The sequence below is a fragment of the Vulpes lagopus genome, chromosome 4, assembly GCF_018345385.1.
Source record: "Vulpes lagopus strain Blue_001 chromosome 4, ASM1834538v1, whole genome shotgun sequence".
In the NCBI taxonomy this organism is placed as follows: Eukaryota; Metazoa; Chordata; class Mammalia; order Carnivora; family Canidae; genus Vulpes; species Vulpes lagopus.
The window spans coordinates 112,357,024-112,371,396 of NC_054827.1; the positions used below are offsets into that span (position 1 = coordinate 112,357,024).

At 44.4% G+C, this 14,373-nt stretch overlaps 1 protein-coding gene across 2 annotated transcripts in view; it reads left to right on the top strand.

Annotated features, from left to right (window-relative positions):
* The first annotated feature begins 213 nt into the window (after positions 1–213).
* ABHD2 (abhydrolase domain containing 2, acylglycerol lipase) overlaps positions 214–14,373 on the top strand; it is a 102,137-nt gene continuing 87,977 nt past the window's right edge. Inside the window, exon 1 of one of the 2 annotated variants that reach the window (XM_041751023.1) lies at positions 214–346. The gene's annotated coding sequence lies outside the window, so the exon portion shown is untranslated. The remainder of the gene's footprint in view (positions 347–14,373) is intronic. The other variant, XM_041751024.1, reaches the window with a different exon arrangement.

A 14,373-nucleotide genomic window follows, 5' to 3' on the forward strand; every position in this document is an offset into this window, starting at 1 on the left:
AAAGACGTCAAAGGTAACCAACGGTGGAAGAGCTCTTCGCCGAAGGTTCCGCCTCCGCCCTGAGGAGCAGCTCCGCCAACCAATGGGCTGCCCGCCGGGCGCAGGGAGCTCGCGGGGCTCGTAGAGCAGCAGCTGGGCTGCCCAATGAGCGGACGAGTTCCGTATCGGGGGCGTGGCAGGAGCTGTCGTCAGGGGCGTGGCGGCAGTTGCTTGGGCGGGGCCGGTAGCGGCGGGAGCTGCACTGGCCAGGGGTTCCGGCTGCATTTCCATGAGTGCCGCCGGCAGCCGCGGAGCTGCAGGAACCGGGCTGGGGGCAAGCTGGGCCGCGGTAGTCAACCACGCGCAGGTAAAGCCACGGCCGAGCGACCTCTGCTAGGCCGGGATGGCGCCCGGTATCCGTCGGGCCAGACCTCTGAGTCCCGAGGTCCCCGTCGTGGCTCGGCCCATCGCGCCGCTGCCTGCGCCTCCGGTCCTCCGGGGCCTGTCACCTGGCGCCGCGGGGGTCCCGAGGGCAGGCTCGCCCGGCTTCGGGGAGGGAGGCAGCCTGGACCGCGGCAGGTGGGATACGCCTTTCTGAAAGCCCTTTGTCCGCTCCTGCCCCGGGTACCGAGGATGGGGACATCCCCGACCGAGGCCTCCATGCCGGCCATCCCTCCATCGGTGCTCATACCCGGGACCTCTAGGGTGTGGGGAGGGGGTCTGCCGACCCAGGCCTGGTGATGGAGGTCCGGGATCCGCTCCTGGAGAGGGCTGAGGGGCTTGATCACAGCTCTGGGTGTCCGGGGGGCCTCTGCGTTTCAGGGCTCCAGGGGGGCACCAAGGACCGATGGATTCAAGTTGTAAGGAGGCAGCTTTTGACCTAGTTGGAGGCGCGCTTATTGACCTTGGCCCCAAGCCAAGCACTGTTCTAGGCGCTTCGTGAACCTTACCCACAGAGAGCTGTCCAGCAGTGCAAGCGGCTGTCCGGGAGGCAGCCAGTGCCTCGACCTTGGAAGTGTCCAGGCACAGGCCAGATGACAGCCACCTGTCAGGGATGCTTAGAAAAGACTCTCAAAGGAGGGCTGCATGACCCACCTGTAAGGCCCTTCTCCACTCTCAGATGCACTCTGCGTATCCTTTAATGCCTAGCTTGACAAGGCTATTTCAGGGGGGTCTGTTAGGTCCGAACTGGGTGTTGAATTCACCATAATGAATTCTGTAGTTTCAACTCTCAAGAGTGGGTGTCAGCAAAGAGAATGGAGTATACCAAGAAGATAAGGTTTATTTAGCCATCATGAAACTCTGTAATTAGAACCACCCTGGGCCGCATTTCTTAATCCCTGCAATTCCTCTCTTTTGGTTGTTTTTCCCCCTCCAGTGTGTCCGTTTCACCTGCATTCCAGTAACCAGATCCAAGGGCAGGTTCCAAGAACAGGCTCATGAGAGGGGCCTGGGAGAGACTGTATAGGTTTGGCACAGTTAATGTGGTCTGCGCCCAGAGCTTTTTGAGGGCCATTTCCTTACAAACCGCGTTAAGTGGAGTCCAAAAGAGAAACCATACAGTACCTCTTTCATTACTGTCATTTGCCTTGAATGGAGAGGACATAGTAATCTTCTGAAGGTCAGGAGGCAGAGAAAGAACCTTAACATAACTTGCTGCCTGTTTCAGGATAAACTAATCTTTGAGTAACCCGTCAGAAAGCAGACCAGGTCATAGACTGTGGGTGGTCAGCATGGACTGGGGGGCGTTTTAGAGCTGATGATCCCTTAGTTAGCGCTCTGTCTAATTCGTCTTTTCAAAGGACAGGTGAGGAAACTAAGGCCCACAGTGGTCACAGGGCTCACTGGTCATCACAGAGCTATGACTAAGGGATGATCTCTCCACCCTGGATTTAGCCAGTGCATGACTTGTGTTTTACTTGTACTCTCAGTATTTAAATTCTAAGGGAGTCCAGAGAGCTGAAGCAGACAGATTTTGGTGTGAGTGCCTGGATTAGAGTCCTAGTCCTACTTCTGATAAGCTGTAACCTTGGGCAAGTTAGCTAACCTCTCCATGCCTCTGTTTTCTCACCTATCAAACAGGCATAATGATGGTACTTAGATTGGAAGGTTGTTTTGAAGATTACAGGACTTCCTATATAGCTGAAGCATTTAGAACAGTGCCTGGCACACAGTAACCACTACCGATTTGCCAAATACAATGTTCTGTTGCCTTTTTATGCTCCCCCCCTCCCCCATATCTACCATGCAGTCTTTTTCTATCAGGAACTAATTTTTTCCCCTGCCTCCTGCCCCCAGTTCATTTAAACATATTCCATATTTCACTGTCGCATAAACGTCTGTGGAGTTTTCTAAGTCACACTGCATTTAAAACATTTTTTTCTTTTATTGAATTGTGTAATTCATTTTCTTTGTTAGTCCTTGTAATTACACCTGCTTTTAGATGACAGATCTCTTTTATTCTCTTTATAAAGGGGGAAAGAAATCCCTTGAAGTGATAAACAAAGTCCCTGGTAATACCAGTCTTCACATCATCTTCCCAAATATCTTTGGCCCTCCTGCCCATTTGTCAGTGTGATGCAGCTTGATTATAAATGGATGAACATTTTTAGATTAAGATTTCATGAGCTACTGTATTAAGTGCTTTTCGGAAGTTCAAGGATCGTGTGTCAAATGCATTTAAGCAAGTTACTTAGTCATTCGAGCAGGGGCACCAGCAGCGCCTGCCTTGCCTGGCAGGAACACAAGTGTGTGACTGATTTCTGCTGGTAATGTAGCTTCTTCACCGGTTTTTCTCCTCTTCTTGAGCTTGAAATAAACGATATGGCAAGTACAATGGAACAGCTTTTCCTCTCTTTGCAATTGGAAGAGTTCCCTTTCTTTTTTTCCTTTCAGCTTCATTTCTTTTATTGTCTTCATGGTTTTGATAAATATCTTCTCTCAGCTTGCCGGCCAGTTCTCTTTTAATTGGAAGATACCTGTTACCTTTATTTCTGGCAGGAAGCCAGTCACCTTTGGTTTTCCCTTCTCTGTTTTTATGAGTTTTCTAGAACGAACCATTATTGACTGGCACCTTCTTAAGAGTTGAATTTTGAGTTTTGGGTTTTTGTCTCGGACGTTCGATAGAGTTCAGCCATCTTAGAATAATTGTTTTAGTTTCTTTGTGTGTTCATACGGGCCCCTACCTTGCTTTCTTTTCTATAACATCTCGGCGAAAGGAGTCTCGTTTGCTGTTATTCTTTAATTGTCCCGCTGGTCACCTTTTTCCTGCTAATCCCCGTCAGAGCCTGCCAAGACTATAGTGGTTCCCCTCTGCCCAGAATGCAAGATAATTTCTTTGATCCTATGAAAGATGGGGTGGAGTCTGTCTTTTTTTTTTTTTTTTTCCTAAATCCTGGTTCTTTGAAAAACCCTAGCAGGGAGACTTCCAAAGTAAGAGAATTTCGTGTGGCAGAATTTCTGCTATGATCTCCTGTTAATAGTATTCTGGTGCTTATTACAGTGTGGGTTTTGAGTACTCCTTGACCAATCTGAGAGTGGAGATGACTGGAGCATGAGGTATCAAAGCCTTCCTGTTCCATTTTGGGGTGAATTGTCCCCAGGAATGGAGCCCTGGAAATTCAAATGCCTCTTAATGTGATCTGGCTGGAGAATTTTATTTTTTTAATTTTTAAAGATTTTATGTATTCATTTATGAGAGACAGAGAGAGAGAGGCAGAGACACAGGCAGAGGGAGAAGCAGGCTCCCTGCGGGGACCCTGATACGGGACTGGATCTCAGGACCCTAGGATCATGATCTGAGCCAAAGGCAGACACTCAACCACTGAGCCACCCAAGTGCCCCTGGCTTGAGAATTTTATATAGCAGCTTTAAAAAAAAAAAAAAAAGATTTTATTTATTTATTTATTTATTCATGAGAGACACACAGAGAGAGAGAGGGCAGAGACACAGGCAGAGAGAGGGAGAAGCAGGCTTCATGCAGGAAGCCTGACATGGGACTCGATCCCAGGTCTCCAGGATCACGACCTGGACTGAAGGCGGTGCTAAACCTCTGAGCCACCTGGGTTGCCCACATAGCAGCTTTTTATGTTCCAATTTCTTTGGCCATGCATGGACATTGGTAACCCCCTGTCCTTCTATTTTTGTGTTAATACTGTGTACATGCTGACATCATCTTCCTGAAGGATCATTTTTCATATCTGCATATTTATTTTTGTTGTCTTGGTTCCAGGGCATCATGTTTTTTGGATTAAATGTCTTCTTTTTATAAAATGGCTGATGTGGACAGACGATCAGATCTATCATTACCTGTGAAGCCTGGGCACCAGACCCCATTGCAAGGCCCCCTTTACCGATCTCTTGTCATAGTGAAGTAGCAGCCAGGTAAAGAGCTTACGAGAGAACCAGAACATGTGGGTTTGCCCTGTTTCTGATCCTCTTTTGTTGCCTTTAAGTAGAGGTTCATTAAGTTCAACAAACTGAGCATCTGGTTGTGTGCCAGGCAACAGCTGTCCAGAGGAACAACCAAAGTGTTCCCTTTGCTGCATAAGGCCTGTTTTGTTTTTACTTTACATTGACAACACTTTTAACGCTTTTAATTCAAATTTTAAAACTGGCAATGCATTTATGTGATGAAAGAAAATGTTCGAAAGGCACAAAACGTGAGACAGTAAATACATCTCCGTCTGCCCCTGACTCCTGCTACCTAGTTTTGTTCCTTATGAGGCAACCAGCGTTACTGGTTTCTTCATCCTCCAGAAGTGTTCTGTGCACAGCCAGGATATTATATGCCAGGTGAATGACATTAGCAAATTCACCAAGAATATCCCCTTCCCTTTCACCCAAACGGTACCATACTGTACACACCATTTGCAACCTTGCTTTTTTCCCCCCACTTAATATTTCTTGGCAGTATGGAAAGAGAGCTTCTGTGTCATTTTTCTATGAGGGTGGTCTATTTTAAATGTCTCTTTTCCATTTCTAAGAATGCTAAGAACCAGTCTTAGTTAGGCAGCAGCCTTACATGGAGATCCTAAAGCATTTTTTGGACGTTTAGAGCCAACTATGTTTCTTTTCTACATACTGTCACTCTAAGCCTAAGAAGAGACCAGGTGACGTAGAGCACTTCTCTTAAAAGGTCATCCTATGAAGGGAGAATAGGATCATTGGGAAATGAGGAGCAGTGGACCTGGGGCCTTCCACCTTGCCCTCTGGGCAGAATGTGCTGGAATTGCCAGGGAAAGCTGGCCATATTTTCTCTGGTCTCCAGAGAAGTCTCCCGGCCTTCTTGATACATGTGTCAGTGCCTCTGTCACATCTAATCCTGGCTCCTGTACCACGGCACTGGTCCTGTTTGTCCTCACCCCAGAGCATCAGGAAGGAGCCCTGCACTTCACTGCCCGGCTTCCTGTTTGGATAGCTTTGTTAAGGGCCCCGCCTCTTCTCTCTCAGCCCAGGAAAAACCAGCTCTCCCACCTGTCCCTTTCCTAAACCAACACTTGGGAATATAATTTTGGTCATACTTATGAGCATTTTCCAAATTCTCTATGTCACTTTGCCATCTCCAAGGTCTGAACCTGACATGGTATGGCCAGGCTTTCTGACAGTAGCTCTGAGAGTTTCGGGGTTCCTCACATTAGAATTTTCTATGGCAGGATGCCTGGGTGGCTCAGCGGTTGAGCATCTGCCTTTGGCTCAGGGCATGATCCTAGAGTCCTGGGATCAAGTCCCACATTGGGCTTCCTGCATGGAGCCTGCTTCTTCTTCTGCCTGGGTCTCTACCTCTCTATCTGTGTCTCTTATGAATAAATAAATAAATAAATAAATAAATAAATAAATGAAAATTTTTTTAAAAAGAATTTTCTATGGCTGTGCTTATGTTTTCTATGCATTGAATTAAACATGGTCTTGTGGTCTTCTGTGGCTCCCAGATCTTGCCTGTTGTTCGGTTTCTCTCTTTTCTTCCAATGTGCCTTACTCTGCATCATGCTTTCATTTAGCTCTGAGTCTAATTTAGTGTCACTTTGAAATTGAACTGCCAAGGTGTTAGCCAGTCTAATCTGGAGTCATTACTTTCTGGTCTTTGCTCAGTGCTGGGCGTCCACATTATCACTGAGTTGTACCATGTGGTATGTATGTGATAGGAGAGGGAAGTAGTCTTATCAGCTATGTTTTATCCAGTATCCTGGGGGCAAAAGAAGAAGAAGCTTTGAAAATTGCCCCATTTGTGCACAATCAGTCCAAACATGTGTTTGTATACCGTTCCCTTGGTCGTGTCAGAGCATAAAAAAAACAAAGGAGGAAGTCCAACATGGGATTGCCAAATTTTCATCTTTTTAGAGAAGGAAATAAAAAACCCTTGTCATCTCCTGTGTTGCCATCTTTTTATTTATTTGTTTATATTTTTTAAAGATTTTATTTATTTCCCTGACAGAGAACAAGCAGAGGGAGTGGCAGGCAGAGGGAGAGGGAGAAGCAGACTTCCCAATGAGTAGAGAGCCTGATGTGGGACTTGATCCCAGGACCCTGGAATTATGACCTGAGCCAAAGCAGATGTTTAATTGACTGCATCACCCAAGCGCCCTGTTTGTTTATTTTTTTAAGATTTTATTTATTTATTTGAAAGGAGAGAGAATGAGGAGGAGCAGAGGGAGAGGGACAAGCAGACCCCACACTGAGTGCAGAGCCCAACGCAGGGTTCAGTCTCACAACCTTGAGATCATGAACCAAGCTGAATCAACAGTTGGATGCTTAATTGACTCAGCCAGCCAAGCACCCCTTGTTTGGTTTTTTGTTATTGTTTTTTGGTTTTTTAAAATATTTTATTTATTTGAGAGAGAGAGAGCACTAGAGAGACAGAACAAGCACAGGACAGAGGGAGAGGAAGAAGCAGACTCTCCACTGAGCAAGGAGCCCACTATGGGACTTGATCCCAGGACCCAGGGATTGTGACCTGAGCCCAAGGCAGATGCTTAACTGAGCCACCAGGGTGCCCCTCTTGTTGATTTCTTTTTAAGTAATCTCTGTGCTAGGGCTCGAACTCACAACCTCGAGATCAAGAGTCACATGCACTACCGACTGAGCCAGCCAGGTGCCTCTGTTGTTGCCATCTATTGAGAAAAGATATTTTAACACCAAAAATGTAGGAAAGTCAGTGTCCCAGAATAAAGAACAACCTTGAAAAAAAAAAACATATTTAGATTGATCAAAAGATTGAGCTGTGGAAATGGGATCATAGCATGGGGTGGGCATGGGAGGGGGGGTGTCTGAAGAAGAGGATTCTGTTCAAGGAGGTTTCTACTTTTTCAGTTTCCTTAAGCAGTGCTGCTGTTCTCTTGCTGGTACACCATGCCATTCATGCAGCCCAGCTGGCCTAGTTGTGGCATTGTTTGGTATAGATTGTCCTCAGTGTTTTCGGGAGGTATAGACTACACAGTATAGATCCCAGTTGTAACACCTTAGAGTGATATGAGACAATGCTCCATGTCTTGATTTGTTCATGCCAAAATACCATATTGTGGTTCTAAAGGACAAGGAGAAGGGGAGGTTGGATTGGGACCCTAGCCACTCACTGGAATCGAGACCCTCCAGTGTATTTGTACATCAATCTTTTTAAGCATGTGCTTAAGCTTATTAAATTCTCAATTTACTATGTCAGGTGGTGGCTTATATTGTTTCTGAGATAGATTGTGACTTCTCATCTGTGTCCCTGTGGCACTTTTTCTCTGCTCCAGTAGCACCATGACATTCTATCCCAAGTCAAGGATATTTTCTAGAGATTCCTTGAGTTCTCCTTAAATTAAGAACACTCAGACATATTGGTTTTGCATTAACAATAATTGGAGGGTGCTTGGGTGGCTCAGTCGGTTAAGTGTCTGCCTTTGGCTCAGGTCATGATCCCAGGAACCTGGGTTCGAGTTTCACATCAGGCTTCCTGCTCAGCCAGGAGTCTGCTTTTCCCTCTTCCTCTGCCTCTCCCCAGTGCTTGTGCTCACCCTCTCTCTCTCTCTCTCTCACACACACACACAAATAAATAAATAAAATCTTAAAAAAAACAATAATTGGAAATATTTTAAAAGCTTGCCCTGGATCACTGGGATAACCTCATTATACCTGGGTCCAGCCACATGGCCCCGATGCTCCCCATTTGTGTGTGAATTTCTCATGAGTTGGATCCAGGTAAGCTGCTATAGAGAAAAGTATAGAAGGACTTAGCATGGAGAAGGTGAGTAGCATTGGGGCAGCCAAGGGATAGCACAGAGCACTGTGTCCATGCAGGGCTGCAGCAGCGCTCTCAGCAGAGAGCAGGGGGCTCAAGAATGCAGCTGTCACACTGTGCCCAGTGCTTACCCACAGGACCTGCTCAGGAGGAGGCAGGAACATGGTGACATTGTCTCTGGATTTCAGGTCTGAAAGATGGCATCAGGGGCGCCTGGCTGGCTCAGTCAGAAGAGCTTGCACCTCTTGATCTCAGAGTCATGAGTTTGAGCCCCACATTGGGTGTAGAGATTACCTAAAAACAAAGAAACTTAAGTTTTTAAAAAATGACATCAGCCTCATTATATTAATGTAGTTAATCTGACTTTCAGTGTTTGAATAGTATTATTTGTATTTATTTGTACATTTGTCTTGGTCGCCATCGTTGTAAAAGTGCTAAAAGAAGTTTATGCCGAGTTTTATGTTTGTACATTTTAAGAAACAGTATAATAAATAATAATTGAATAAAAGTAACATAACTCTAAGAATTGAATAAAAGCCCTGAGGCGATCTGTCAGGACTATATTTTCCTCCAGGGGTGGGGGAGCATCTAGCACCTGAGTTTGAAGAATCCCAATATAGGAGGAGCCCTAAGCTCTGTGGAGCAGACAGAGGTTTCCAGTCATATTTGTGTCATGTGCAGCTCCTTCCTGTGTGCTGAGCACTTTGGGAATATTAGTTGAGTTGAAATGAAGAGTTAGTTTGCATCATTGGGGTCCTGCCTTAATAAAGAGCCTGTTTGTATGTGCAACCGGCAGTAAGTGTCTACATTAATGGAAGGGAGCCCTTCAAAAGTAATATCTTTGGTTATTTTTGCTTGTTAATTTTGGAATTAAATTTGGAGTTCATTTTCTAATGAGATTTGCATGACATGCACACTAGTGGGAGCAGCCTACAACATATTTGCCATAAGTGACTATTATTTACCATAATCATCCCAAGGACAAAAGAGTCTTGACTATTACTGTAGTTGAACGTACACTTGAACCTCAGTGACTATAGGAAACTATTTGGAATGTAGCTAAATAATCATTCATTCATTTATAGGTGTTTGTTATGGGAATTTTAAAGATATACAGAAATAGAATCCTATAGTGACCCCCCCACGTACCCATCACCAGCTTCAGCAGTGACCACTCCTGACCCCTCTATTCTAGCCACTCCCCAGCCCATGTTAATTTGGAAGTAGATTCCAAACATCATGTCCTTCTATCTGTAAATATTTCCATGATATCACCTAAAAAATAAGGATCCCTTTATTAAACATGATTATAATACTATCATTACACTTTTAAAAAGTAACAGTGATTCTTTACTATCAACTATCTAATCAAATTTGAACTATGTGTTCAAATTTCCAATTGTTTAAAATGTCAGAAATACTTTTCTTTTTTAAAAGGTAGTATTTTATTTATTTATTTATTTATTTATTTATTTATTTATTTATTTATTTATTTTTTAGAGAGAGAGCACAAGCAGGGAGAGAGGGGCAGAGGGAGAAGGAGAGAAAGAATCCCAAGCAGGCTCCACACCCAGCATGGAGCCCAACTCAGGGCTCGATATCATGACCCTGAGATCAAGACCTGAGCCAAAATCAAGAGTCAGACACTCAACCAACTGAGCTACCCAGGCGCCCCTCTTTCTTTCTTATATAACTGGCACCATATTGTGCATGTTCCCTTCCTAGCTTTGTTCACTTAATGTGGAATGATGCATTTTAGTAAATTTCCATATGCAATATGTGGTTTCCTATTAACTTTCTCAGGCATCCAATGATGATGTTATTCTCTCTAAAATTGAGGGAGACACAGTATTCCTAGGAGTGTGTGATGCACCAGAGCCTTTCATTTGTTCAGCAAACATTTATCAAGCCCTCTTTCTGCTGAGCCTCTGCCCTCTGACCCTTCCATGGTGCCTGCACACCCTTTGCCCCACCATCAGGCCATGCTTGGCCCAGAGGCTACTGTCCATCATTGCCTGCCGAGCTTCCAGTTCCACACAGCTAGCTCCCTGTGTGGCCTGAACTATGTTCCCACTGTGGACTTCAACTTCTCAGCTTCCAAATACCTTGGCTGTGATGCTTTTCTCTATTCTGATATTATAAATAAAGTGCTTACCCTCTCTTGTCAATGACCTTGAAGAATGTGCCCTTCTAAATAGTAAGATGATGGGAAATGCCAAGTAGCATGTAGCCAAGGATATTTTCCCCAATTTGGAAAACAGAACCCCTTTCCTGGGTCTATCAGTAATATCACTCATCAGACTACTTATTGACTCTGCTTAGAAAGCTGAATGTTGCAGGGAAATTGCCAGAGAAATCTTATCTTTGCCACCAGAGAGCTTCTAAGAGGAATGCAGATTTTTTTTTTTTTTAAGGCTCTCTTTGGATGGGAGAGGCCTCAGAGACCATCGCTGGGGCTGGAGTAGTCAGGATCCATCCAGCTCTGCGAGGGGCCTCTGAGATAGATACTCCTAGAGCCTTACACACAGCGTGTCACAAGGAGGGTCCCGGGTCTCAGTTTCCTTGCTTGCATTAATAATAACTCACAGAACTATCGCAAATACCAAATGAGATAATGTCTGAGGATGCACTTTGTAAACAGTACGTTATGTAATTGGTCTCTACTGTCAACTTCAGGGCATTTCGTGACATGTTTGAGGAATAACTGAGGTCATGTATTTAACTCCCAAGCATCCGATAAATAGTGGAGTTACACAAATAGGCATTTTTACTATCATCTGGTTCTGACCCTTCATTTTCAAGATACAGTGATTTGGTAGCACCAGCCAGAGAACACTAGCACTACTGGGTTCAAGGGATGACAGTCTTCAAACTCTATCCTGTGGGTTTGCAAACTTCATCTTTTTCTCTGGGTGGCTGATGGGGAAGCAAATGGTCTGGAGTGGGGGCAGGAATGTGGATGCGTGTGACCCACTCGTCCCCTATAGAAGATGTTTAGATTGGATTGGTCATGATCACTCACAGGCAAGTGTAGAAGCAGGACCAACCAGACCTGAAGCCCTGGACATGCGGCTCTGGACTGATTCTCTAGCCTTGTTGGATAAAGCAAGCCCCTCCCCTGCCTTCTCTAGTGAGGACACCACTGCCAAGTTAGCACTGGGCTTGCATTTTTTCATTTTTATTGTAATAGCAGGACACTCTTATCACCCCCTATTTAATGGGTAAGGAAGCTGAGGTGCAGAGAGGTTAAGAGGCTTGCCCAAAGTCACACAATAAATGGTACAGTTGCCATTTACAGACAGGTCTGTCTGTCCCCTAAAGCCTGTGAATTTCTCCGCCTTGACGTGAGTTGCCTCACTACCCCGACATCATCAGTGTATACCCACAGAAAGCATCTAGATGAAGTAGAAATATTTGTAACAACAATTGTTCTGACCTATTTATACAGATTTGTTTCACATACCATAGATATTTGAGGAGGGATTTTTGCATTTTCCTTAGATGCCAGAAAGGATCTCCATGTTACAATTCCACCAATGTTTCAATCCGGGTTAACTAACCTAGGATTAATTGTATTTGACTTTTAATTTTCTGGATTACGTCCTAAACTCATGTTGGTGGGAAAATGCCATAGGTAATCTTGTTGCTTTGGATGTTTGGAGGAAGTTAGTAGAAGTTGTGAGTCTTCTAGCGGTATTTGGGTATTTAGCTGAATGCCAACAATCAATGGGTAGCTTTCTTTCTTTTTTTAAATGAGTGGCTTTCTGTCTAACTTTTTTTTGGGTGCCTTTCCTTCCTTCTACTCCCTAAAACAGCCCGTTTGCTCTGATTTCTCTTTCTTTTTATGTGAACAGGTTTTGAAGTAGATTGATTTATAGCTCTTTGAACCTGCCAAGATATGCTTCAGACAAACAAGGGAAAAGGTAAAAGAAATATGGTATTGGACAATAGCTTCTCTGAGTGATGGAAAGGGGAAAAGATTCATTTAGATGGATAATTATTTGCCTGAATTCTGAGATGGTCTTTAAAATATCCAAAAGCTGCTGACAGCCCAGGTCACATTGAGCTTTGTCTTTTGCTCCACAGAGTGTGGCAGTTACAAAGATCTGTACCTCTCAGCCTAATGAAATAATCTCCTCCTGAGAAAATTCTGCTTAAGGGATCAGAATGGTGATGCGTTAGGCCTTCCCACAGACTTGGCCAATAAATATGTACTGAGTGCCCCACTGCGTGCTCAACACCATTAAATTTAAACTTGTGTAGAATTTACATGAGGATTGAATTAGAAGGGCATAGACCAGAATCCCCAATAGAAACAAAAGGAACATAAGTCATTACTTTTATGTAGAAATGAGGCTTGCACATTTTCTAGTTATGAAAGGGGTATTTGCAAAATGCAAAGGTGGGAGACAGTATGATTTTTAGGGCCTTAAGGGGATGGGCTCCCAAATGAAAATTCCCGTATAGATCAGTAGATTGTTCAAAACTATTTGAACTATATTTTAAAAAAGAAAAATGATTTGAATGCCATCGTGGGCTTGCAATGATATTCAAATGATGCATGACAACGCTTGTCCAGTGCCCCATGGATCAGGTTACACAGAGCCAAAGAAATGCTTCTCACACCTCCTGCCATGTGCACTCAGACCTTCAATGTGTCTGCACAGCACATACAGCCACAGCCAAATATGTGTGGGACGCCACCTTTTCCTTGTAAGTAAAGCCCTGAAATTTCATTTCACAATGAATCACCACCTCTGCCCCTACATCCTCCCTCTTGCCCTGTCTGCCTGTCTCCTGACTGTCCAGCATTCTTGGGTCCTGGCTCAGCCAGTGAGCCCAGCCTGATGTCTGTACCCCACCCCTGCTTCTCACCTCCTGTGTCCCATCTCTTCCCATGAGTCCCTAGCTATCTAGTCATCCTCCTTGCTTCCTTTGTCTGAATTCCTCTAGTATTTGTAGTTGGTACTTTAGGATTCTGTACCTAAAATACTCATAGAGCTGCACTATTTCCCAGTTATTTCATGGATGCCATGTATTATACTTCTTTCATACTCTTCACAGAGTTTAGAATGAAGCTAATGCCTTTGGTACCCTTGGGAGCTGGGTGGAATATCAGAAGGAGGGTGTAGATTTACATAACATCCTCCCCACCCCTGTGATATTGACATACTTTTTTGGTGGGGCTGGGGTGGGGACAGCTCTGTCCTCTCCACTTACAAACCACTGTTTTATCCATGAGGGTGCTTCCAATGTATACAGGTGTATCAATTTTTGAGAAATGAGATCACGTTTTTTTCCCCATTATGGAGAAGCAGTTTCCTCATTTTTGATGAAAGAGTCTTTCTTGATGGCTGGCTCCTCATCTCTTGGGAGACATGTGTGCGTAGGGGAAGCCCAGGAGAGGAGGAACCCCTGTAAAGTGAGCTAGCAGTTGAGATGCACCTGCCTTATGGTGCACAGTATTGAAAACTCTCCCCTGCGGTGTTGGGTGGAGGTATATGGAGGTGGGCTCTGAGCAGATGAATGGCTGACACAGGTAAGCTTTAGATAGAAACCAGAGGAGGAGGAGGCCGCTGGGTGACGAGGGGTAGCAGTTGGGATTTGCCCTTGGGCCTTAGAGAAGGCTGAAAGCTTGTTTCCCAAGGCTGGGAGAGATGTTTGTGTTGGATGGATGAGGAGACAGGAACATTTGAGGATGTGAACCTACTTCTATCTGTTTACTTCGAAAAGCAGTCTAGGTAGCAGAGACCCCAAATATATCAGCCCTTTCTGTCTTAGAGCTTTTGAATTTTTGTTTTGCTATCTATTTCAGTGTTATCAGTAAAGGATCTGATAAAGCCAAGCTCAGGACTGCCTGGAGGACCCAATTCCATGTTCTTCATGTGTTAAAAGTCCCTAGCTATTGCTTTAAAACTAACATTTTTATCATCTTGAAATATTTAATAAGGCAGCTTTTCTCTAAAAAGCTCAAGGCATTTTATAAATTTTATCCTGAGTATATCTGTGGGTATTTTGTAATTATAAAGCTTTTTAAAAATCTACGTAATTTCATTAACTGCTTTCCCTTTAGTAACCTGTAATGTATGCAATCTCCCTCCCCCATTTTATAGAAGAAAAAGAAACTTTCATAAAACATAGATAATTTACCTAAGGTCACCCAAGGTCATTTGGCA